This window comes from Andrena cerasifolii, chromosome 11 (genome assembly GCF_050908995.1).
Source record: "Andrena cerasifolii isolate SP2316 chromosome 11, iyAndCera1_principal, whole genome shotgun sequence".
NCBI lineage: Eukaryota > Metazoa > Arthropoda > Insecta > Hymenoptera > Andrenidae > Andrena > Andrena cerasifolii.
In genome coordinates, this window is record NC_135128.1 from 1,925,016 (window position 1) to 1,951,278 (window position 26,263).

Below are 26,263 nucleotides of genomic sequence, written 5' to 3' on the forward strand. Positions count from 1 at the left end.
ATAAGAAGGAAAGTCTGTAATGAAGATATCAGCAGCTGGTATGATGGATGATATTTGTGTAGAGATTGAAGATGGCGCCACTTGATAGCAATGTAACTAATATTCATTGATTCTACTTTACATAGATTACTGTAGATAAGTTTTGCTTAAGTTTCAAACTTTTGGAATTTCCCTGCTTTCTGTTAAAATATTACTGCAATTTCGAAAGACATCTTAATACACAAGAATTTTTACTTTTATCCTTATTAAGCTTTTTATTTTTTTTTTTTAATTTTACAACTCTAACTGCAGGAATCATAAAAATTGTTTGCTGTATAAGGTTCAATAATAGTTACATGTTATACGTTGTATGTTAAAATGTCCAGGAATAGTATATAAAAAGAAACAATTAAAAGTACGTTCTACTTGCATAATGTATTTTTGCACCATATACTATGCAAAGTCACAATAAATAAATATAATCACTGCCCCTACGTTTCAATCATTTAAACGGAATTTTTTTAGTAATTTAAGTAAAGCCGAGATACATCAACAAAAGTACGTGTATCAACAATTACTCGAAACATCATTCGAACAGTAATAAAATAGAGAATGGATTATTTGTTCAAATAATTAATGAAAAATTACTCGAACGACACCAGTCTCTAACAAATACGAAATACCCTCAGTTCTATTACTAAAGTGAAATAAAACTCGATAAAAGTAATATTGAATTTAGTAGCGATTACAGGGAAACCTTTTATTAACACGAATAAGAAACCATAGCTATCACAAAACTACTGAACATCAAACTGCTATAACTAAATAACAACATTTCCATTGAGTAAATACAACTGCTTTCTATTTTCAAGATGCTTTCTTTAGATCATGTTGTACGCACGTTTGACTAACATTACGGCTGCAACCGTAACTCGGCATTACGAATAATTGAATCAAAACTAGGGCTGTAACGAATATTTGAATAACTGGAATAATTTCAAATACGAATAATTTCTTCGATTATTCGAATATTCGGAGTGTTCGAATTATCAGGAGTATTCGACTACTCGAATATTCAGAGTATTCGAATTATCAGGAGTAGGTATTCGACTACTCGAATATTCAGAGTGTTCGAATTATCAGGAGTAGGTATTCGACTATTCGAATAATCAGGAGTATTTGAATATTCGAAAAAGTAGGAGTATTCGAATATTCAAATAATTAGGAGTCTTCGAATATTCAAATAATTAGGAGACTCCAAATATTCGAATATTTGTTATAGTAACGGGGGTAGAAATAAAAATATTATAGTTCCCCAAAATCGTTTGCGGGGTTTTGGTTTTCTACAAAAAACCTTGTACTGTTTGTCATCCGCTTATGGCGGGACACGGGGGGGGGGGGGGACTAGAAGAGGGGGCTCTTGGCCAACTGAGTCGGGGATGTCTTCTCATTATTATTAGAATAATAATATTACGAACTGATGGTTGTTTTCTTGTCAAAATGTATAATTTTACCAAAGATTAATAAAGTGTCAAATTTATCTGTTCCAAAACAAATAATCGTGAAGGCCAATATGAAAAGAATATTACGGTAAAGGGTGAACAAATATTTCATGTTCAGATTCTTTTTCGGTACAATCCGAAATTCGAACACTCCGAATATTCGAATACTCCTGATTATTCGAATAGTCGAATACCTACTCCTGATAATTCGAATACTCTGAATATTCGAGTAGTCGAATACCTACTCCTGATAATTCGAACACTCTGAATATTGGAGTAGTCGAATACTCCTGATAATTCGAACACTCCGAATATTCAAATATTCGAAGAAATTATTCGTATTTGAAATTATTCGAATTATTCGAGTATTCGAATAGTCGAATAATTACAGCTCTAATCAAAACTGCTTGCTATACGAGCTACAGTCGTCAGGTCTGAAAAGAAAATATGCGAAACAGGAGAAAGCAAGAATGTTAGTAATCGCTACCGGCGCAAAGGCATGCGTAACAACTAAACCACTTGATTACACGGAAGTTGATTGGCAAACAATCGTTAGAACCGATCGACAGGTTCGCGTTCGGTATTGAAGTCTCGTACGTCGGTTGGTTTTATACGTACGGTGCTTAACCGCCTCCAAAAGCTGCTGATATACCGGCGCGATTATGTATGGCGAAGAAAGTGAAACGCAATGGAAATCCAGCCTAAAAAGGTGAACAAAACGCGTGTTCCATTACTCATTAGCGATAGGCGTTAGTGTGTCGTTGAAAAACCATATTAGACACATTAGCAGTAAAAGAAAATAGAAATTTCCAGTGTTGACTGGAACAAAATTTAATAAATATTAGTAACCGTAATAAGTGTCCTTAATTGGTAGTGATGATGAAAAATTTATGTCGACCAATAATATGATGAAAAAGGGAAATGTATATTATATTGAATAGATAATTCGTTTTTTAGATAGGTACTAACTTCCACTACTGAAAAATCTAATTTGCTTAGTGCTAGGGCGAAATGGGAAAGTATATTTGTCGTACAAATAAAAGCAATGATTGCGATGACTGATCAGTCAAATTAGCGACACTTGTAACGAAACGCATTAGTTTCATAGAATGAACGGGATTTGTTTCTTTGTTTTTGCTTTTTTTCTAGCAATAAATATACCTACTTTTCACTTGGTTCCAGTAATACCGAATTTAGGTTTTTTTATTACTAATTGTTAACGTCTAGAGACATGTATTGTATTATACATCTCATCAGGGCCGTTCCTAGCAGGGGTGCAGAAGGTGCCCCTGCACCTGGGCGACCAAACTTAAGGGCGGCCGCAGGCCGTTTATTATATGTAAAGTTTTGACTAATAAGAATAATAATCGAAACTCTTTTGCATGATAACTGTTTAAAATTATGTATATACAGTGGCGGACGAAAGAAAGTTTACAACTTTAAAATCGGATAACTTCTTTAGAATTAGTCCCAACGACATGAGTTTTTTTTTTAGAAGCTAGAGGGATTAGTTTGCTACTTCGACGTGTTTCGTCGTTTTGAAAAAGAATGCAATGGGTCGGAATAGCAACAAAAATAGGAAAGGTTGTTTTTTAAACTTTTTTTTAGCCTGTAATGAAAATTCAAAAAACCCGTTTGTAGATTGAAGTAAGTTGTATATATGCCTAAAATTTCATTAAAATCGGTTAACGTTGCTCTGAGCTACAAACCTTTAAAGATCGCAAAATAAGGTCGAAAATCGCTGATTTCGAGAATTTCCGCGATTCTCGATGCTATTCCGACCAATTGCACTTTTTTTTTCAAAACGACGAAACACGTCACTTAGTAAACTAATCCTTCTAGCTTTTCAAAAAACACTCATGTCGTTTGGACTAATTCTAAAGAAGTTATCCGATTTTAAAAGTTGTAAACTTTTTTTCGTCCGCCACTGTATAGACATAAAAGTAAACACTGCATATCAAATTCTTAATTAAAATCTTTTAATTAATAAGGGGGGCAATATTGTTTCTGCACCTGGGCAGCCAAAACCCAGGAACGGCCCTGCTTTTTCATTATGTTATACCTACTTCTCTTTTACCGTTACTATTAACTGACATAAAATTCTTATTATCACTATTTACATATAACACATTGCATGGTGAATACTGTAACAACCCCTTTTCCTTAAAATAAAAATGCAATATTTTTAGAAATTTTAGAATGTTGGTGAGCTATAATTAAGCAATTTATTGAATTATCAATAATTATATAATTATTAATAAAATCAAATAGTTCATAACTAGTGGTTTTCACGAACCTAACTTCATTTAAGTCAAATATTCAGAAATGAATTAAATTCCTATTTAAATATGAAAAATTGTTTAATAATAAAATTAAAATTCAGTTTAATTCTGCGTACATCAGCATAGTACGTTCGAAACATCACTAATTTACAACACGTTTAAAAAAAGTTAAGGTTAAATAAAAGTTAAATAAGCGTACTCATAAATTTTTCAGAAGACGAAATCTTCACATTACCTTCACATTTCTACAATACATTAGCATATATTATACATCCTTATTATTATACCCAAGCTACACTATAATGGACATCAGAAAATAAAAACTTTCTATCATTCAAACAGTCACGGGCTAAATGGAACGGAAATTTGTGGCTGGACTCATCTTTCAAACGAAATTCACATCATATTAATTAAGGTCGGGCACGGAAGGTTTGAAATAGAAGTGAAACCGCTGAAAGTGGCCAGCCTCGTCCTGTCACGGGTACTGGAATAAAAGTGAAAAGGAAATGAAATACGCTTCTTGTAAACAGGACTCGTCGTATTAAGTCGCGTGTGACATAACGGTGACATGAATGTCTCTGTCACTAATCGCTCCAAGTAAAATGAGACACAGACTTGAGGCTATTAAGCCTCCCTCCTACGTGCACCGCCGTTCACATGTTTACGATTGCTCTCCCATTTGAAGAAAATCGATCTGATAAGCATTGGGAACAGATTTACACGATGTTTTCCGAATTTCGCCATTTTCATTAAGGGATCACCCTCACCCCGAAGCCACTAACAAAAGACCAAGTTAGGGATTTCTTTCGTTCGTATAAATAAAAATATAGGGCTTGGATTTTTTATATAATTTTAAAGCAATATTTATTTTGATAGAAATTTTTTTTTTATGAATAATTGTACAAAATTGCAATGAACAAAATAAATAATAAGTGGCTTCCCGGAGTACTGCAAGAAAGTGGCCCACGCTTCCGGGAATGACTGGATCATCTGAGAAGAAAATACAAGAAAGATTGCAAAAATTATTTTTAAATTTTTTTTGTATAATATAAGAGTAGCTTAATAAATACCAATAATATTTATTTCATTATATGTTGCATTTACTCAGAAAAATATCTTTTAAAAATAGCTTAATTTGTTGGTGGTTCAAAGTAGAATGACCCCTTAATGATGAAAAAAGGACAAAACGAATTTGTGAGTCTGTTAGAAAGCGTAGGGTAGCTTCAAAACTACAGTGGGCATGACCCATTTGATTATTACAGCACCGAATGATTCAATTCTTGTTCCAAGCTCGGGGCCGAATCGGAACATAAATCGTGGATGGCCCTACATTCTGGCGCCTCATAAACTTCAAGCTGTTGTTTACCCAACTCGGTGGCAACGCGCTTTTATGTATTGCCGACAGTCACAGTGGAAGAAGAGGACTGCGAGTGAGAACAAGTGAGAGTAAATGAGACAGATACAAGAGCCAATCACAGAAAATAAGAGTGAGTGAGTGAGATACATTTACACTGCATTCCACTTTAGATCGGACTCGTTCCGCGCAGGGATATACTGTTGATTGGTAGGAAACCGGCAGAGAAAGTGCTACGACCAATCGCAAAAGTGCTGCGACCAATCGCGTGCGTCAGATCCGTGGGAGCTGCGCAGATCGGTCGCAAATCGGTTTGGGGCATAGGTCCGTTCTTATATGGAACGGAGTGTACACTGTCGTTCTTAGGGGAGAAAACACTGTAAAAAATCGGAAAAATTCAGAAATACATACGTTTCAAGAATATTCTCTCTAAATTTTATGAGGAATTTTGTAAAATTGACGGAGATATAGTATTTTCCGTGGAGCGGTGTCAAGCGCCCGACTTAACCGGGCGGAACTTTGATCGCGTTTTTCTCGGAATGACATTTTTCAACCGCATTGACATAATACACAGATAACTATACATCCCATTGACATGAGCAAGGGCATTTATTGTACGAAAAATCCGACTCTATTTTGTGACGTTCAGGTTTTTTTAATTTATGGCCTCCTTCTATTTTTGTTATGAACATTTTTACACCAATAAATGATTATTTTTCAGTGGTCCACCATTTTGTTATATTTTGCGATATTGACTTTTTCTTATGCCACGCAACAGACGTAGCCTTCTAGTTTCTAAATATTGTTGTCTTTTTAAATTCGGATTAACCATATGGCTAACTAAGGCACTGTCAACGCCACAGGAACGATTTTGCCGCAGCGCACATTTTGATGAAGAGTATACCGGAAACGGATTCATGAATTTGATTGAAAAAATTTTTTTCTTACCCATCGATATGTATATTATTAACTACAGTAACCAATGCATTGATTTATTTGTGTCGTTTGGTTGAAAAAATTCTCGAAAACACCCCTACTTTTCAGACAATTACAGTGGTTTCCTCCCCTAAGGGGCGGTTTCAATCTAAAAATCAATTTTTTTTATTTCATTTTGTGAATGTACAACCTTTTAAGAATGCGTGTTTAAAAGGATTTTTATAAATTCGTAAAATTCCCGAAGTTATAGGCATTTCAGTAACGGCAAATGTATGGGTAACACCCGGTCACTCGGCACTCACGTAAAACTTTAAACGCGTTTTTCTCGAAACAGTGTTCTCAAAACGGTGGGACCTGTATCTCCAAAAGTTAGTATCCGATTCGACTGAAACTTTTTTTACTTTGAAGAATATACTTTTAGCTCGTGGAGCAACCAGCAAAATTAAAAAAAAAATGGAAATTTGTAATTTTTAAAGGCATTGAATGGACGAAAAATATAGGGAAAAAGTGATTTCAAACTTCAAGTGTCGTTATATTTTCAAAAATGTATTTTTTGTCATTTTCATGCCCTTTAATATTCTAGCATTGTTTTTTATTTCAGACCAATCCAGTTCCACCGTTTTGGATGAAGTTTTTGACGCCTCGAATTTAAGACTCCCCAGTGCCGTCTGCAATGATTACTAATAAAACAAAAAATTGATTTCTATAACTTAAGACATCCTTAATGCAATGCAAAAAGTCCCATTAAATTATATATAGTAGTTTTCCTTTAATTAATTCCCAAATATCACCTATTTTTATGGGATCTAGACCCGAACAGCCCCTTAAGGAGGTTCGATACCGGAGCAAAAATGATGAAAAATCTTTGAAAAGTGTTTTAATCTAATGCTCAAAGTGTAGTCCGCATTGTGTCAAAATTTCAAGTTGATTGACCGCACGGTTTTTGAAAAAATTGAAATCAAAGTTGCGCTCTTATACACAGGCTGTTATGGGAGAAGCGATAAAATTTCTATAAAATGTTACACAGAGTCCTTGAAAATAGTGAGAAAGTCCTAAAAAATGTTGCAATGAAAAGCTTAAATATTCCTGTGAAATTCTAAAAAAGAAAATCGTCCATGAACCGTACGGATTTATTAGATAATTGAATAAATAGACAGTAATGTACTCGTATTTTTGGAACTGCCCGAAGGAACTGTTTGAAACGTGGCAACGCTGTACGCCGGGTAGTCATCTGTACAATGTATACTTGTACAAAGCACACAGTAAAAATTGGTAAAAACACTACCAAACTGTAAACATGTATTTAGTAATTTGTTGCGAACCGGGGTGAAATGGAAAGAGAAAAAAAGATGGACGCAAAGCGACGTTGCTGCATTTCACTCACATATTTTACGCTACTTTTATAAAAATATTGTGTTTCTGGCTGCATTAAACATACTTTTTGTTTAATTGAATTCCAAAACAAAATATGTAGTAATACTTTTATTAGGAATATACATGAAAATAACATTTTTGTCTACATAATTTTTGTTATCTAAGATTGGTATCACTGCAGAGCTCCCATGTGTAAGGATAGGCTTACCCCTCTCGCCGCCTGCCCCGCAAGTGAGGTATCGAACCTCCTTAAATATTAGGATACTGCTGTGTTTGCACAAAATGTGACATTTCATACAGATTGAATGCTTCTCACTGCTTTAATTTTCTGGTTCTAATTTAAAATACCAAGTAAAGTAAAATATGTTGGAGTTAATGAATTTTGCAACGTTTTTCATAATTGAAGAGTCGTTGTAGAAAACACTGTAAGTGCCAACAATAAAATTGTATACTATATATCTATTACCATTGACAAGTAGGACATTTTTCAATAAAAAATTTGTTTGTTAATTTTGGCACTTGCAATTTTCTCTCCACTTCTTCTTAATCTTAACAATCAAACTCAGGGTTGCCACCTTATCACCATATAAATCCCGGAGTGCCACACATTTTAACTCGGAGATGGAAAAAGCAAAAAAAGTTTTGTCCCCGAATATCCGGAAAACAGATGTGCAATTATTTTAAGCTGAAACAATTCAGAATTTAAAAATATGTTTTTTTTAATTACTAACTTTTATTGTATATAAAATTGATACCATTCTATAATACCACAATTTCTTATTATCTCATTTTTTTCTACAACCCAGATATTTTTCCAGTAAAACGCGGAGCCCGAAGATTTGCTACAAAACCCGGGGTCTCCGGGCCAAAACCGGTGAGCTGGCAACCCTGATCAAAATATGTTCTTCTAAATATTCCCTCTACCAAAAATTAATATGAAAAAAAGTTATAAACGACACTGTATGTATTCTTCGTCTGTCCTAGACATTTGAACCAGAAAACGAAGGTGCGAAACAGTGGGATTTTCTGCGATCGATGTTATTGGCATGATCCTGATTGTGGCACCAGCGTCAGCGCCAGCTGGACTGTAACATCTAGCGAAGCGGGCACCATTTTTTTCACCTACTCCGTCTCGAGCTGTTGTTTGTTTTAAGCCGCCGACGACTCGCTTTCAATTTCTCTTAAAACGACAGTGGAAGAATTGTGGGAACTGTGTCGTGTTTCGTATTATTTTCATCAACCAAATTTCATTAATGTGAAATATTTTCATAACAAAAAAAAATCAAAGATATGAGAATTGAATTTTTTATCAGTAAATAGCGTAGCGCAGCGCTGGCTTTAGTTTTTCAATCTGTTTAATTTTTAAGTATTCGAACCAAGGTGCCGAGAGTTTGTCATGTTTCGTTGGCTGGGTCCGAAGGAAATCTCCACAATAATTGCTGGAGATTGAAAATTGAATTGAATGAAAAACGAGAATCGAATTAAATCCATTAAAAGATCTTAGTACGATTGGTTTTTAATTGAATAATTTTTATGGGTAAATATTGCAAGTTGTTTGTAGTAATTGTTGAGTATTCGTTTGCATACGGTGACAATTAATTAACGTTTTATTTTTGCTGATATTGGAGAAAAGTTTTTTGGATTAACGAAGTAAAAGTAAGAAATAAAAGTTGAAGAATTTATTGGAAGTAATGGATAGATTATTACCTGTAACTTAATTCCTATTTTCGATGGTATCAGTGTTTGCAGGAATGAAATTTTCTTTTCTGTTGCTTAGAACTTGTTATGGTTTATTTGCATTTGTGATTATAATCAAGTAGATAATCCAAGGCAGGTAAATAGCCGGATAAATCATTCGATCATGAATAATGTACTTGAGAAAAACATATTAGAAAAAGTTAATGAGTTGACTTAAATATTGCAAGTAATCCTAAGTGTCATATTTCTATATTTAATGTTTTATTGCAAAATAATAATGACAACAAAATTGATAATCCACTTAAATGTAGATATGCCACAATAATGTATTTAAAATTTTGAAATTTTGAAAATTAGTAACTCGCAGTATCTACCAGTAATTACTGAGTACTAATTCATAAATCTCTTTAGAACACAAACGAAACCAAATGATGTTACATTTTCCGTAAAACAAATTTGAAAATTTAAACAAATTGAGGATTAGAAATTCGAAACTGTTTAAATTGCTAACCAATAGAATATAATAATTCATATGTATAAAATGCATGAAGTTAACAACAGTAGTTATAACTTTACAAAACACAATCTAAGTGCCCGATTTCCACTAGATAAATAAAAAATTATTAAATTAATCTAGTCGATAATGAAACGCAAAATGGATTCGACGATATTCCCTTGAGTTTCTATTATACCGAAGGAAATCAGTGAGCAGTAATTCCGCGACGTTTACATGCGCAAGGAGAGTTTCTTGAACGTTGTGTAAAGATTATGTTATCGTCTTGGCAGGGATATCGTAACTTATTTTGTAACCTGCCGCCTGGTGTGCTGAATATTAAGCTGATTCTACAATTCGAACGAAAAAGTCAAGCTTTGAGAATTAACTGGCATCCTGCGGTTTACAAGTTTACAAATATTATTTAACGTATACGAATACCGAAAACAATTTACTGCTTAAGTTGATAAGTACAATTTGTTAAAAAGAACAGGTAGCAGTAAACCACCAAATTCGCGGGACTATATGAAATAACAGTGATGAATGGAAATATTAACGAACTGTTTTTAAACGATTTTTTAAACGATAAACTAAAAAATAATTGTTTTCTTGTACTACAATTTCGATGGTGTTTTTTTTTCACTTTAAATAATACACTTTAAGTAAAATCGTGTGGCATGATATTTCATAACAGGATATGAATCACTTTAATACAGAAACAAACGTCGAAATGAATTTGTCGTGAGAAAGTTTTCATTCGCATTAACGAAACAAAATGTTTTAATTACAGGATGCAGATGGTAATGTGAAATAAAATTAATAAACTGTAGTTGATTATGTTCCACATGCCAACCAATACTTCAACTTCTGGTTGCACATGGTGCCCCACGATTTTATTTAAAATTAAAAAAACATCGTCGATATTGTAGTACAAGAAAAGAATTATTTTTTAGTTATTAGTAATTTTAATTTAGTTTTTTGTGCATTTTTAATAAAATCGTTTAACATACAATTGTCTTTTATATTCATTTTTTTAAAATAAGGGAGTGGTAGTTAAATTTAGAGAAATGCTGGAAGTTTAGGTGAACTTTTAAAAACGGAAACCCGTATTAAAAATTTTTATTGTACATTTTCAACGTATTTTTGAAGGAGGAATTGCCATGTACCTGGTTATAGTACCGAAGGGAAAGGACGAACAGGAGCAAAACTATATTTGCTGTTATTGACAATTTCTGCGCTTCTCAATAGGGCGGAGCGATACTATATTGGCGAAAATTTAAATTTGAATTTTCAGTTGGCCTTGGTGCGGAATCTTTTGATTAACAAAACACAACTATAAAAAAAATTTGGAAAAATATTCATGTCTGCAGGTTTCTTTTTCTCCTGAAAATGATCATATAATCATATAAAAGTGATCATATAATCACATAATGATTATATAATCATAAAAATATCATATAATCATAAAACTGATCATATAATAAAAAAATCATATGATCATAAAAATGATCATATAATCATAAAACTGATCATATAATAAAAAAATCATAAAACTGATCATATAATAAAAAAATCATATAATCATAAAAATGATGATATAATCATATAATCATTTTTAGGAGAAAAAGGAACCTGCAGACATGAATATTTTTTCAATTATTTTTTACAGTTGTGTTTGGTTAATCAAACGACAACTATCCCGCAACCAGCCCACACAACTGAAAATTCAAATTTAAATATTCCGCTCCGCCCTACTTCTCAATCCTTTTTTACGATTCTTGTACAGTTCTCACACTGATGGTGGATACTTTTTATTTTTTCTCTAAATTTATATGAGCCATATGAGTTTGTAACGAACGTAACTTCGTAAAATTTTGTTGTAAATGGAATAATTTAGAACGTTTAAGCATAGGGCTATCGTTGAATGGACAGAATGAAGGTTTCGGGTTCGTGCACCAATACTCGCTTCCGGGACAATTCCGTAAGGAGATATCTGTGAAAGTTCGTCACCTAAACACGGTAGAAAGTCTTTTTCGTCTTTCCATCGAGCCAGTTAAAATGTACCACGTATGTGTCTATTGAGTCACACGTTTGTACGAGCATACTGTTAATCTTTAAAGGCATCCGCAATGGAGAAGTGGGTGTCTTGAGCAACAAATGAAACTTCGCATAATTTTGAAATGAATTAACGTTCGAAGGAGCCTCTGAGCGGATGAATGATTAATACAGGCGATTTTAGTTCTGTGGCGATAGTGAACTGGCTAATGAAATTATAACATTAAAATGTAGGATAGGTTAATTGCATAGTTAAACCTGTAGAAAGGTTTATAAGTACGCGCGAGTTGGTATGGACGCAGATAATTTGAAAAATGGGATATTTGAATAAATGAATGTTAATTGCAGAGCAAGTAGACACTTTGATAAACATAATGTGACAAATATAACGCAAAACGCAGATAATACGAAAATAACAAAACAGGTAAGTGGAGCGAGGTTTTAGAACATGGTAACAGATAATAATTAAGTGAGTAATCAAAATTAGATGGGACAATGGACGTAAGTGTAAATAGTTGTGACAATGAAGTATTTAGATATGGGAAATAAGTGTTTCTTATACAGGGTGAGTCACCTACCACGCACACCTGAATAACTCCTAAATTATGCGTTCGTTGAATGATATACTTTCTTTGTAAATTGAAACGTTCTGGAGATTTGAAGTTTAATTTATTTTTTTAAATAAAATGTTGCAATTTTTTTATAACAAAGTTCGAAAGAATGTGGAAGTCTGAATAAAGGTATATTAATAATTCCACTAGTTTACAGTCCTTTCTTGATGTAGACTCCGCTATGAAGTTCTTATGTAAGGTGGTCCCCTAAACTTAAAAATCGAAATGAGACGAAATTCTATGATGAATATTTTGGTAATTTTTTAAGAAGAGGACCCGACGTTTTTGGCTATATCTCGCGTTAGAGTTGAGCGATTTGATCGCGATGAGTCTTAAATAAAAGGTTATTAAATTGCATACAACTCTTTCCTACAGTTTTTTCCAATGGGATCAATAGTTTAGGCGGAATCGAGCGAAACTTAAGAAAAATGTAATGTTTTGGGGCCGAAATTGAAATTGAAAATTCACTACATAGCCAGGAAGACATAGAAATTATCATGTGACGTACAGTTTCTTACTTTTTACGTAGAGTACGCACCGTTACGAAGAAAACAAGCCCAACCTGAACAAAATCCATGCACAAATAAGGGAGTTATGGACGATAGAGTGGGAGTGCCTATTTTCAACTTTTTCCCTATTTTTGCATTTCTTCCCGTTTCTTGGCGAATTACGTATTTGTCTCCAATGAAAACCAATTTAAATGTATTTTATTTATTTTATTTTATTTTTGAAAAGCAATATTGGCTTTTTCTGTTTCTTTTGCCCGCATTGAGTTCAGTTTCTCTTACAAAGAATGAGTCGTAGTCACCCATCCCAGAGTCCTTGGTAGCATCTCACTATACTTTTCATCTGCTGATGAAATCTCTCGCCATGTTCATTGCAAATATCATTTGTATGGATCTTCTGCTGTAACATGCTTTTTACTTCTTTATTCTCTCAATATAGTCGTTAAGTGGTCTTTGAAGATCCATTTCCTCCACTCGCATTTGGATTTCTTCCCACCAAATCTTGGTGTGGTAAGTGCAGAACATGGCGAGAGATTTCATCAGCAGATGAAAAGTATTGAGAGAAGCTACAAGGATTCTGGGATGAGTCAATAATGGGTGACTACGACTGGTTCTTTGTAAGAGAAACTGATCTCAATGCGGGCAAAAGAAACAGAAAGAGCCAAAATTGCTTTTCAAAAATAAAAAAGAAAATAAAATACATTTAAATTTGTTTTCATTGAAGACAAATACGTAATTCGCCAAAAAACAGGAAGAAATAGGGAAAAAGTTGAAAATAGGCACTCCCGCTCTATCGTCCATAACTTCCTTATTTGTGCATGGATTTTTCTTAGATTGGGCTGGTTTTCTTCGTAACGGTGCGCACTCTACGTAAAAAATAAGAAACTGTACGTCACATGATAATTTCTATATCTTCCTGGCTATGTAGTGAATTTTCGATTTCAATTTCGGCTCCAAAACATTACATTTTTCATAAGTTTCGCTCGATTCCGCCTAAACTATTGGTCCGATTAGAAAACACTGTAGGAAAGAGTTGTATACAATTTAATTATCTTTTGTTTAAGAGTCGTCGCGATCAAATCAAATTAAATTCGAAAACGTATCCACAGGATTTCGTCTCATGTCGATTTTTGAGTCTAGGGGACCACCTTACATAAGAATTTCATAGTGGAGTTTCGATCAAAAATAATTTGTTGGATTTTGTAAACTAGTGTTATTGGTGCTAAATTCTGTAGTTAACGAAATATTTTGCTTCGTTGGTTTAAATCTCCGAAACGCCTCCACCCACAAAGAAAGTATATGCGTATATTATGAAAAGCCCTCCTCAAAACTATGCAACTTTTTTATGTGCGACAATTTTTCAACCAACGCATAATTTAGGAGTTATTCAGGTGTGCGAGTTAGGTGACGCACCCTGTACAGATGACAATTGATACAGAACATCACGCAAATAAGTCGAATAGATGGACAATAGAAATCAGGCAGAAATAAAATCGAAATAAAAAGCAAATGAAACAGGCGTTACACGTAAAATAGGAGTAACAATGAATTTGCTTAAATAAATGAATAAATATTTTAGAAAACGTAGCGAATGTGTACAGGAAAATTTAGAAAAATTAGGTGAAAAAGAATTATAAGTGCTGTACGGGTACAGAAGAAAATGAAGGTCGATAGAAACGTAAACATATCCACAGCCTCTTGAATATATTAACTGCAACTGGAAAACTGGAATACAATTTTCGGAGTTGCATCACCAGAATTTACTTTTAACTAATGTTTCTAATTTTCGAGCAAATACTCTAGCCTTCCAACCACTTTTTACTGCTTACACAACTGTGCTCACAAACCTCTATTACATGCCATGATAGTTCCCTCTATTTTCTTTCAAAATGTTTTGTGATTCTTATTCATAAGGCTTGAATACCATTTTGAGTTCTGTTGCTTTTGAATACTTAAATATTTGCTTCAGATCGTAAATTGAGTAAATTTTTTCTTTGGGATCGATTGGTTAGTCACTGATTGCAAATACAGAATTAAATAAGTTCTTATAGGGGAAACAGGGATCAAACAACAACGATGGCAAAAAGATAATTCATCGAAATGATGATAAACAACTATTCCTATGGGCAGCGTTGAAATTTTTAGTTTTCAAGATAATCGTTCCAATAATAAACGATATATTACAGTGATAAAAAAATGCCAGTAAATATAAATTGTAGAGCTGTATTCAATAATTATGAATTTACAATTGAATGTATTACAATATTCTTGTTTGACAAGTAAATGATGCAAAACAACTATTCCTGTGGACAACCTTGAAATTTTTAATTTTCACCATATTCGACCCAATAATAAGCAATATAGTATTACAATGATAAACAAATTTTAGCAAATATAAATGGTAGAGCTGTTTGCAATAATTATGAATTTTCAAGTGAATGTATTACAATATTCTTTTTTGACAAGTAAAGTAAATGATAACTTTCATTGAACCTTTCCTTCGTTAATTAATAAATAATCTAGATTAAATAAAATGATTTGATTAACTTTACATATCAAATTCTATTGAGAAAAAAACAGGGCAATTTTTTAGATACAGAAAATAATAACGCTCTTCTTTTTAAAGTAGTATACTAACGTATAATGAATTCTGAACTTCTATAATTCGAAAACTTCTACAAGACAACAATTTTTTTCATTTCGTTCAAAACCTTTATAAGACTACAATTTTGCTCCCTCCTGCTGTGTTGTGGAAACCTCTGCAGCTCGAAATATAACCTTACTTTATTTCGAATTCAGAGAAACTCGACCTCGACAAGTTGAAGTTTATCTCTATAAGTTAAAGTTTTATTGCCGCTGCCTCTACATTTTTAAGTAATAGGGATATACCCAGATTCTACAATGAACAAACGTATCACCACCTGCACCCAGTAAGATGCCAAATATAGCACTCCATTTAAAATATCGAAGTTAACCTTCAAATCTCCGAAATGTAAACATCTCCACCTATCAAACCTCCGCCTATAAAGAAAGAACATGCCTGCATAATGTGCCGCTCCAAACCATACAACTATTATATAAAAAAAAATCATACAACGCATATATTAGAAATTATTCGAGGTGTGCGACTTGCGTGGACCACCCTGTATATCCTGTATCAAGCTTGGATACGTTTAAAATTATACTATTTCGAATATTGTTCCAGATGTTTATTTGTTTACTAAAATAACGTAGGTACCTTAAATAGTACCATGCTTTTTTTAGTACAATTATCTCATTTATTTAAAAAAATAATCTTGAAGATAAACTAGGTAAGTACAGTACCGGACATTTATGTATTCGGACAAATGATTTTTTTCAAACTTAAATAGTTCAAATTATTAACATTAACTTAATTGAATAGTTTTTAGAGCGCAGGGTGATAAATAAATTAAATTATCAAATTTTAACACAAAATATATATTTTCAAATAATGAACAAAAATATGAATGATAAGAGTATTCAGTCACAGTAATAGTAAACAAATCGAGAAAACTGGTTGTCCAAATACATTTGTCTTACTTACTGTATATTAGGCCGTCCCGAAAAAAATGAAAATGATTGTCGCGTTAGGCCTTAGTGCGAAAAAGTTGTGTCTTGGGGTCAATAACAGCTGTGCAAAATTTCAGCCCTGTGAGTTAATATCTTCTGTTCCGGCATGAGCCTTGAAATTTCGAAATTTGTGTAAAAAGTATAAAATTGATCTTGCAGCCCTCCTCCCACCCATCTGGCAACAGAGTGAGTCAGAACTCATCGCGTAAAGGTGGATGCTTGTGGTGTTCCTCCTTTTCCGATTCCAACCACCCTACCTTGTGGACTAGAAGGCGAAATTCCATAAAAATGTCCTAACCGCGGAAGCAGACTCGAAGTCGGGTTTATAGACTTGATGAAGTAGAAACATGAGACTTCTACTCAAAGGCGGGCATATGACTGAACGACTGGCCCGAATGAAGCCATCCCTTGTGTCGACTCCAATCACTTTGCTCGGTGCCTCTGTTACGAGCTCCATACGCTCCACAGCCTGAGTGTGGCAAGGGTGTGCCTCGAAGTCCCAGGATTTGGGGATCCCATCATCCTCCAGCATTTCTTTCAGGGAGATGGTTTCAACCGAGTCCAATATACATGGTGAAGTGATCAGAAATACGTCAAAATTGATCCAGTCAGTATAATTAGTAGCATTAAAATTCAACGAAGGTGGAGAACATTTTCGGATTTCTACCGACTGTAGTTCCCACGTGCTGCCAGCACGATACGCACAGCAAGTTCTCTGATGTTGTCTCTGTCATCAGTTAACATAGCCAAATATATTATATTATATTATATTGTTGCGAGCACCGGCTATAGGCCCGTGCATCGCCTGCTGGTACTCACAGCTGAAGAGAGAAGAAGGTCGGCTCCCTGGAAGGACGATCGGCATATCGACCAGAGGTACTGTTTTGTACGCAGGGGTTTAGCTTGTACCATTGCAAACCTATAGCTCAGGAGTGTCGAACTTCCCCACTCCGAGAGCCGCACGATTCGGGCCCCTAGTCAGCCGGTTCCCCCACTTATTTTTCTCCAGGCGTTGCACGAGACCCGGCAGGGAGAGAGTGCGGCACCCGGAGGAGAAATTCATCAGAGTGAAGTAGGTGTGGAGGGGGCCGTTCTCCTACGTCTCTACGGAGCAGGCGAAGAGGAGGAGCCACTGCGGCTCGGGAGCCGCTAGTTCAACACCCCTGCTATAGCTACTACTGAAATATAGTTGTGCAGTGTGTACGCCCGTGTATTATTCTCTCTTTTGCGCCGGGGTGGCCAGTGAGGAAACACCCCGGCGCAACATTATATTATATTATACAATCCTCACGTTACTTAGCCTAGAAATACAGGTCAATCATTGATAAGATAATTTCAAATAACGTTTACTTCGCCTTATCAGAAAATGTCCTTTTGGCTATGGTAACTGATGACAGACAACTGTCGATGAGAGACATCAGAGAACATGCTGTGCGTAGAGTGCTGGCACGCTCGTAAAGCTCGTAATAGAGGCAACCAGCAAAATAATTGGAGCCGACGCAAGGGATGGCTTCATTCAGGACACCCTTGAGTCGCGCAGTCATATGCCAGCCTTTGAGTACAAATTTTATGTTTCCACTTCATCAAGTCTATAAACCCAACTTTGAGTATTCTTTTGCGATTAGGACATTTTTATCAAATTTCGCCTTTTAATCCATAAGGTAGGGTGGTTTGGAAGGGATAGGGAGGGTGGGTGGTAGGAGGGCTGCATGATCATTTTTATACTTTTTACTTAAATTTCGATGAGAAGATATTAACTCACAGGGCTAAAATTTCGCACAGTTGTTATTGATCCCAAGACACAACTTTCCTGCACTAAGACCTAACGCAACAATCATTTTCATTTTTTTCGGGACGGCCTACTATATGTATTACATACCTATAGAGATACATAATAAAACATAGTGATATTTTTTCGAAAGAGTTATTCAAACTACTTCCAACTGTTATACATATAGCATACGTTGCCTTTGCGAGAAATTATTCCCAAAATTATCAAACTTCTGACACTCGCCTTTCAAAAACACTTATTTCTCCGCATATCTGAAATAAAAACATGTTTCAAAGGAAATGGAAAATATTAAAAGGACAAACGTATTTACATATTAATTACAATTTAATTTACTATTAAATTAGAAAAAGGTTTTAAATTATCTCGACTATTATTTCCACCTCTGTATTTCGAATAAAATTAAAAAAATAATTGTATCATTTAAAATGCCTATTACTCCAAATAACACAGGCACAAATAAGAGACTGAAATATTACATCACATTATTAATCCATACATTTATTTTCAATATAGATATTATGCCCAACCCTATCCATATCACTCAAGATCACCATTCGACTCTTAACACACGCGCCACATTAAATAACATATTAGTTAAATAAGCATGGCAGTAATAATCATATGCTAAGTCCTATCGATTCACGCCTTCTCCTACGTGACACGTTCCGGCCGAAAGTGTCGACAGTAAAACGGCCAATCGGCACGTAATGCGTAGTAAAAATTTGGAAATTTCGCAGGTATCCTCCAACACGAATAGTCATCATCAGCGGCGGCACGGATGACGCGCGTGCGACGCTTTCGCATAATACCGGCTTAATATTCAACGCGACGAAACGGCCCGATTACGACACTACTCTGCAAGACACCTGGTAATTCGATAATGGTGCAACGCAACAGGACGACAACGTCAAACAATTTCGAAATTGGAACCTATGGCTATGCCACTGTGTCCAAGCAGGCACTCGTTTTCCAATAGCATTGGAATCCAAATAGCGACGGACTCCAAGACGCTTCGAGTCACTTCGAATGTATGACAGACAATGCGAATCACTTTGAATTCTTGCGTGGTCCTGCGGTCCGACGATGGTCCTAGGGATTGGGTTGATGCCTGTAGAGCGCAGAACCGCTCTACTCGGAGTTGCGCCTTCGTAGAAGTAGGAATTCTGTGAAATTGTAGAGAAAGACTGTCTTCTTTGAAAATTTAACTGTTATCTATTTATTTGTAGTAACTTATAAATGATAAACGAAATGTAACGGAGCTAAAAAAAACGTGTAGTCTCTACTACGTTCCAGAACAGAATCAGGGTCTCGGGTGTCGTTTTTTCGCGTTCCTACGGCGATATAAACAAAAGCTTGTACATCGAGTGCATTATAAACATGCCATGTTGTTGGTTTAGCTGTTGCTGAACGAGTGTTTAACACCTTAGCTATGATTAAATATACGACGCGTACAAGTATTATTAATAACAATATAATAACCTAACGCATCATAATAAACATAAGATGAATAAAATTATAATGTCTTCCTACTTTCATATGTACAATTTATATTCCTATTAGGAAAAGAGAGGAATTTGAACTCTTTGGCTATTTATCATGGCAGACAACCTTCTAGCAGTAGCCCCAAATTCTTCATATACTGGAAAACGCATTGTTACCTATATGAGGTTGCGCGGTACGCAACAGAATATAATAACCATAATCATGCACCAATAGGGAAGATGATTGCAACTTTTTCCCACCCGTGGCGCCACCAGCACACGTGCCACGTGTGATCGGTATTTTAGGTGAACTTAAATTATCTTATTTTACTTCTTAATTTCTATTTCTATCATAAGTACATGCTCCTATAATTATTTTTCTTCTTATTATTAGCTATTATTAGTTATATAGATTATAGATATAAACAATTATATTACATCATTTAGGTTATAAAGAATCTTTAATACCGCATTGCATGTTATAAAATACTGTCTTTTCTTACCTAATGGTTTGAACCAGTGCAGTTGGCTCTACGTGGATGTGTTATAAAATACTATACGTGGCTCCTGTGTGCGCATGCGAGCGGTCAGCTGTCTCGGCTTTAAACTGCGCGGCCTAGAAATTTCACCAGTAATATTATACTGTTAATATCTCGAGAACGAAGCCTCGGATCCCAAAATGATAAGGACTTTTCGATGTCTTTTTGCATCAGGATATTGCATGTTCCGGAAAGTCCCGCAATTTTGGGACACCCTGTATAATATAATAATTTATTATATCAATTATCTCTCATTTCCCAGATAGCACACAGACGTCATAAAGACGTCCTAAAGATGTCTGCTTCAAACTTTCAAAACGACTTACAGACGTTTACTATTGTCGTAAAGACGTCTTAAAGTCGCCTATAGACGTTTTTTTACGTCGTTTGTCAGGAAACGGTACGACTTTAAGACGTCTTTTAAACGGCTTGTAAACGTTTGTAAGAGGTCTTATAAACGTCTTTAAGTGGTCGTGAAGACGTCTTAAAGATGTCCATTTCAGACTTTCACGACGCCTCAAAGACGTCTTCGTAAGGCCTTGATTAGGCCTACTGCAGCTCTTTAAAGAGATATTAGAGATATTAAGCGTGATTCTTGTTTATTAGAATTAATATATCTTTTCATGAAATTAAGTATTTTGAAAAAAGAAGCCCGTCGAATAGCTGCTCTCTTGTTCTCATTTGAGAGAGTCTATTTTCATGCTGATGAATATTTTCGTTTCTTCATAAGAAAGAAGAATGTCTTGCAATAGCGAATGATCGAGACCTTTTTTGGCATATTCAAGTTCAAGTCGAAAATATAAATTTCCTTCATCAAAAAACGCCGGTACTCGAGAATGGCAGTATATGATCTGTTCGGCTCTCTTATAAGCGTGACTGCTGTATCTCACATGCGAGAAGCGCTCGGCTCGGTCGCCGCCTGGCGGTCGCGTACTATTCATCGCAAGCCGGCCTAGTCATGACTTGTTTATGTACATATGCGTCTTTGAGACATCTAAACGCAGTCGTTTAAAAAACGTCTTGGCATGGACATCTTAGAAACATTCTAAACACTTATTCGGACAGACGTCCTAGAAACCTCTCAGGACAGACGTCTTAAAGGCGTCTTAACACAGTCGTCTAAAAGACGTCTTGGCACAGACGTCTTAAAGACGTCTTAACATAGTCGTCTAAAAGACGTCTTAATACAGTCGTCTAAAAGACGTCCTTGCGTAGACGTCTCAAAGACGTCTTAAAGGCGTCTAAACACAGTCGTCTAAAAGACGTTTCCACACAGACGTCTCAAAGACGTCTTAACACAGTCGTCTAAAAGACGTCTTGGCACAGACGTCTTAAAGACGTCTTAACATAGTCGTCTAAAAGACGTCTTAATACAGTCGTCTAAAAGACGTCCTTGCGTAGACGTCTCAAAGACGTCTTAAAGGCGTCTAAACACAGTCGTCTAAAAGACGTTTCCACACAGACGTCTCAAAGACGTCTTAACACAGTAGTCTAAAAGACGTCCTGGCATAGACGTCTCAAAGACGTCTTAACACAGTCGTCTCAAAGACGTCTTAATACAGTCGTCTAAAAGACGTCCTTGCGTAGACGTCTCAAAGACGTCTTAAAGGCGTCTAAACACAGTCGTCTAAAAGACGTTTCCACACAGACGTCTCAAAGACGTCTTAACACAGTCGTCTAAAAGACGTCTTGGCACAGACGTCTTAAAGACGTCTTAACATAGTCGTCTAAAAGACGTCTTGGCACAGACGTCTTAAGGACGTCTTAAAGACGCCTAAGACAGACATCTTAGAAACGTCTCGACATCGACGTCTTAAAGGTGTCTTAATAAGGTCGTCAGACGTTCAGACCAAAAACAGACGTAAAATGGACGTCTTTAAGACGTCGTGTGCTATCTGGGTAGCACAAATTTGTATTTGAAGTAACTTTTGCCCAAGTCTACGTATGTGATGTATCTTGCAGATATACTATAATAACAATAAATTGTCTTTATTACACGTTAGCATGCACGAAAAATACTAATTGTTAAAAATGTTTAACGGGCGTGAGGTTCAGTAACCTAAAAGTACATTCTTATTATTTCTAACACTACATATTATACATACAATATTTATAGGGGGAGGGGGCACATAAACTGTGACAATTGAATATTTTTAAAAACGCTAGTGTCATTGAAAACTGTTTTTAGATAAAATTGTTGTAGTATTTTAGGAGATCCACTTTCTAGTTTAATTTGCTCTTTTGTACGTTAAATTACCAAGCGGGTTTGAAGGCCATCAGCATTTGTTCAGACAGAATTGTATGATTTTCAATATCCATAAGTATAGTCCATATTCGAATTAATTCAATGACCATGAAGGTCAACCAAAGCTGTAGATAAAGAATGAGCAGCTGTATCTTTCAATTGTATCAATCGCGTTTATTTTTTAGATTTCAATATTTATTATCATGTGAAGAAGTGTTTAAAGTCTTGACACCTACCTTGAGTTTACAAACGGCTTGAACCCAATTCGGAATTCAAAAGTTACGTTACGTTAGTGTTAGGTACGCTATATTTGTCGATCACGTGGTTTTTCCCCATTGAATGCACAAAACCACATTGACTTCGTGAACATTAAATTGTTCCACGTAGCTTGCCTCCGTATAAAGTAGCAGAATTTACGTTTTTTAGCAACGTGCACAATTTTGCTGTTTCCTTGCATCGCGTCTTTAAAACATGCAGAAAGCAGTTAGGTAAATATACAGATAGGCTGGCCAATACTTAAAAGGCCTAGGTTGATGGGCAAATGGGTAGATGAAAGTATAACATTAGAAAAGTAGGTAGATGGACAGCTAAATAAACATGTCCACAACTGTGCAGATAAATAAGTACGCACGTACCTAAAGGGGACACGTAAAATAAACGAATGGAATGTACCAGTAGGTAGATGAGCGTGTAAAAGTACATATGAATTGTAAATTGTATTTGTGACACCGACTTTCGAGCAACTTACTTGTAGAAATAGAAGTAACGTGTAGCTAGCATATAGAAATATGTATGTCCGTAAGAAAGAGTAGTGATGTAAATTGGTAGATTGACAAAGCGGTAAATATAAATACAACAGATGAATGATAAGTATGAATAAAGTTATTTTTAAAGTTGCTGTGTGATTTTTAATTCATGTTTAATTCAATAGTCCCTTTTAGGGTAGAAGGCCTCTCGACACCGGATTTTTGTAGCGCACAAACAATGATGGTCTGAGTTAAAAAAATTCGGTGACTTCTTAATTTTTTATGAAAATCTTGAATTTTTACGGTCCCTATAAGAGGTTTGCCCCGAAATGGCACATGTTTTACACATCCTGTAATTTTTTCCAAGTCGATCTGAACCTCAATTCGTTCGCAGTCAGGAAGAAATGAAGAGAAAAAAATATTCCAGAAAAACGCGTTTAAAGTTTCTGGGCAAAGGCGACGCTATAGGTTGCGGCTTGACGTTTTTAGCTGCCAAATCTACAATTTAGCGAATTTTACTGTAAACCAAGCGGCATTTTATTCAGAAAAGAGAGTACTTTCGGAAAATGCAATAAAAAAAATCAGTTTTTCGACTGCCTAGTCCCCTTAAGAAACGGACGTTCCTAGAACATTCGAAATTTAAGTCTTGAGAATATCAGTAGGACTTTCGCAACGGAAGTTTCTAGAACATCCCGAATTTATGCCTTACGAACATCCTAGGTATGTACAAAATGGACGCAGGACGTTCGTATAAAAACTGGACATGAAACGGACGTCCTTGGGGTGTACGGAGATATCTGGGTAAAGTCGAATTTCGTTAACATGTGTACGAAAAAGTTGTTTAGAATCATGCCTTCGATAATATATTCCAAGATCATCGAAATCGGCTAGGACTGTCCTTTTGTAATTAATTACCTACTAAAAATAACAGTTCGTCAAAATTTGACTTTTTTCGGACTTGTAACATTGAATAGCCATTCCTTTAGGTTTTCGTGCGCTGATAACGAATCCGCAAACCATTTATCGCCATCGCCCTCAGTTTTTGAGAAATTCGATTTTGAAAAAAAATTACAAATTTTCAACTTTGAACATCTTTTGGGTCGAAACAGTAACAGTTATTCGGTTGCTTGTTCTGTCAAATTATTCTACGAACCCTCCCGAATATAACGATATAAGTTATTAGTGCATTATGAACATTTAAATATGTTTAAGCAACGATCAAAGGGAAAGAACACCCGAAATGCACCCATTCTTGCAGATATCTTTAAATTTATTTCCAAAACTAAGAGTCTAGGAAAAAATCTGACTACACCACGCGATGCAGCAGACATTTTTCCTTGGGGAAGCATCAACAGAAGTAGTAAGTCACGTTTTGTTTTCAATGCAGAAACGAAATAGTTTGGCAAAATCTGCGGCGCCGACAGTGGTAGTCAACGGCAGCACGCGATTCACGTCCGCTCAGCGTAACACAATCGCTTAACGCACGTGTAATTAGTATCACTGCCGCAGATGAAATAATAAGATGTTCAAATTGCATTCACGAGTTAGAAGTTATTCCATAAAAGTAATGCAAGAGTTCTACGTGCACACACAAATTATGAGAAGTATTTCTTTATTTTTCTTTTATAAACATTTAAAACACACGTATGTACATCTATTGAAATTAGTTACGTAAAGTATTTTTATACACTTACATTCGTGTATTTTCACCTCGAAATATTAAGATATAAGTAACCAGCGGCCGTAGCCGCGATGGAAAACACCGGTTCTCATTAGATCACCGAAGTTAAGCATCACGAGGCGGTGTACTGGGGAAAGATGGGAGACCACCTTTTTTCTACCGGTGCGCTGCTGCTGCTGGGACCCGAAGGAGAGAGGAGGGATACCAAAAAAATGGGACTATAGTTCGTTGGGCAATATAAGCAAAAATAAGCTGGAAACGCCACCCTGCTTAAAACACAGGAAAACAATAAAAACAAACAACAAACAAGATATAAGTATTTCTTAGAATTACGATTAGGTGGCAGCACCAAAGCAGTGTCATGATCATGTATCAATAATATTTGTAACAGTGTAAATAAAAGTTGTTTGCTACCCCTCTGCTGGTATCACTTATTAACACCGAACTGTTGACTTAATATACTACCATTCTCAGCAACTTAGTAGAACAAATTATTCTTTTTAATATTAATAGTGTTACGATTACAGTTTTATGTACCTATATATAATTTTTTTATGATTTGTTGAAGCGGTTATTTTACGTATAATTTGCAAACTATAGGGTAAACCAACCAATAATTGATCGCACACCAGTGAACGACTATTAGGCAAAGAAATATCAATTATAAATTTAAACATAATTATATGTTTATAAATGGAGTGTAGTTACACTTTTAATATCCCATATTTTTAGTTACGCATATTAAGCAAACATTAATAAGTACAATTCTTATTAAAAGTATGCGGTCATTTACTGGGCTTCTACACGTTTTGCATTTTATAATTGTTTTTTTTTTAAATTACGATAAGAATAAGTAATTATTTTTATAGAAATTTCAAGAAAAGTAAATTTAAATGCAATTTCAACAGTTGCTTTGCTTGTTATACATACATATATTCAAGTATTAATCTCAAAGGTCCATAGATTCAACAATTCGGTCATTCACTGGTTGGTTTACCCTAGTTAAACACGTATTGCCATAAAGAAGACTCATATTTTTCATACGTCATTTATCTAACAAAATAAAGTCTATTGATTCTTCTATCATCATTAAATATGCATTTCGTTCAATACGATAACATATTCCAGAAATATTTCATCTTTAAAAAATTGATACACCTTCTACTTTTTATTCACGATATAAAGAAAAGAATAAAATTAAAAGAACCTGTGGCAAAATTCACTTCCGTTTCGAAATTCATCAAATCTCATCAATCCATGTGTTTACATTTATCTATAAAAATTATAACCATAACTTATCGTACACTCTGTACCAGTTTTGCTCACTATGGTCACTGTATTTGTATTAAATTTGCAGCATTTCAGTTCAGGAACACTTACCCCAATTTCACACGGGGA

The 26,263-nt window shown here is 35.1% G+C and overlaps 1 long non-coding RNA gene across 1 annotated transcript in view; it reads right to left on the minus strand.

The window, feature by feature from the left end:
* The window catches only part of LOC143374596 (uncharacterized), a 362,323-nt gene that overhangs the window by 279,659 nt on the left and 56,401 nt on the right, over positions 1–26,263 (minus strand). The gene's annotated exons all lie outside the window — the stretch shown is intronic.